This window comes from Octodon degus, unplaced genomic scaffold (genome assembly GCF_000260255.1).
Source record: "Octodon degus isolate 3935 unplaced genomic scaffold, OctDeg1.0 scaffold00021, whole genome shotgun sequence".
NCBI lineage: Eukaryota > Metazoa > Chordata > Mammalia > Rodentia > Octodontidae > Octodon > Octodon degus.
This window is the reverse complement of record NW_004524597.1, coordinates 9915139-9917180: the sequence shown is the minus strand read 5'-3', so window position 1 is coordinate 9917180 and position 2042 is coordinate 9915139.

Below are 2042 nucleotides of genomic sequence, written 5' to 3'. Positions count from 1 at the left end.
GAGAGAGAGAGAGAGAGAGAGAGAGAGAGAGAGAGAGAGAGAGAGAGAGAGAGAGAGAGAGGCCGAGGGTTGAACCCTGCGTCTCACGCATGCTGGATAAGCTCTTTACCATGAACCACGTACCCATCAGCCCTTTCTAAGACTTTTATAGCCTTTTATATACACAGTGATTTTGTGTGTAGTAATGACTCTTGCACATTGCGAAGATATTTAATAGCTGCTGACTTTATGGTAGCAATGCCTTCGTTTCCACTTTCCATTTCACTGTCCACATTGTTGGTAGCTTTTACTTCATATGCGCTTCTAGAAAATATTTTTAAGAACAGCTTGGAATAAAGCCATTATCCCACTTTGAATGGTAACTGCTGCCAGTTTGGTGATCTGAAGATCCTAGATTACTTCAAGGCGAAGAATATGTGTGTTTGGGAAAAGCAGAGATTTCCATGTGCAGTGCTGTCCTTTCTCTTCGGGTCCAAATCTCAGGCTTTATTCTTTGTTTATTTACATGTTTGGGAATTTTCTCAGAGTCTGGTAACCTATCTGTATTGTTTATAAGCACAAAAGGCTTATTTTGAGCTTTTAAATTATCACTCTGAGAAAAAGGGAACAGATATTTCTCAACGTGCTTAATTTTAACGTTCATTAATCAGGCTCTCTTAGCTTAGAAGTTTTATTGGACAGGTGTCTGAAATGAGAAAAATAAATGGGATTTTGGGAAAGAGAATGTACATTGTAGAAACTAAAAGCCAGGCTGTCTGGTTGAAATCTCAGCTTTGCTGCTAATTAGCTGTGACACTCAAGCTTGAACTTCATTTTCTTTATCTGTCAAGTGAAAGGTTTGGACAGATCCAGTGGGAAAAATATGGTACAATAGTACACACCCTGTGGGAAAAGATGATAGATGTATTTCCTCCAAGACAAAAGCTCCTGGGGAACCTGTTCATTTCAGAGTTCCATATTCCAAGTCTGGTGCTGTACCTTGTGCCTATCTGGTGTTAGCTGGATAAATCATTCAATAACTGTCATTGTTACTGAACTCTGTAAGTGACAAAGCTGCCAAAGGGGCGGCAAGGGTATTATACTCCCCAGGGTATATGTGGCCTGCCCTGTACTCTGATAGAAAGTTCAGCAGTCTCTGTTTAGAACTTGTGTATAGTTCTAACCCTTCGTTTAATTTGCTTATGATTTTACCCAGAGTTACTTCACTTCTCCAAAACTGGCTAGTGTATTGTGCACTGCAAAGTAACAGATAAGAAAATAGAAAAGACCACATTCTGGAGGCCGGCAAGATAGCTCAGTGGACTAAAGGCCTGCTTAGGCAAGCTGAGGGACTGAGGTTTGATCCCTGGCACTACATGCCTGCCAGCTTATAATCCCAGCACTGGAAAGATTGAAAACAGGAGGATCACTGTGAGTCTGAACTGCATAGTGAGACCCTGTAACAACCAAATACATAAAAAAAAAAAAAAAAAAAAAAAAAGACCACACTTTGTTGATAGCCCTTCCTGAAAGGGACTGCCCAATCCACAACTGCTAAAGATTCTGTCCCATCCCTGGAGGGTCATTTATGCATCTGCCCTCCTATTTAATGTCCAGATGGAGAAGCCAGCAAGGCTCCCAGGCTGAGCAGCATTTTATAGATGTCAGTAAGCTCCACCCAAGCAATACTTCTGCTTGTATGGGTTTTGTGGTACTTTCTTCTGAGACAGTGTCTTGCTATATAGCCCTGGAACTCATGATCAGCCTGTCTCGGCTTCCCAAGCACTTGGATTACAGATGTACAGTTTTGGGACTCTTTTAAAGTCACATTAGTTCTTTTACTTCTTCTTTTCATCTTTATTACTTTTTTCAATTGTTTTATTAAAAACTAAAGTTTTAGCCAAGCGTGCTGGCCTATGCCTGTAATTCCAGCACTCTGGGAAGCTGAGGCAAGACTATCCAAAGTTGGAGTACACTCTGGGCAATTTAGTGAGACCCTGTCTCATAATAAAAAATAAAGAGCTGGAGCAAAGTATGGGGACCCTGCTTTCAACTGCCAGTCC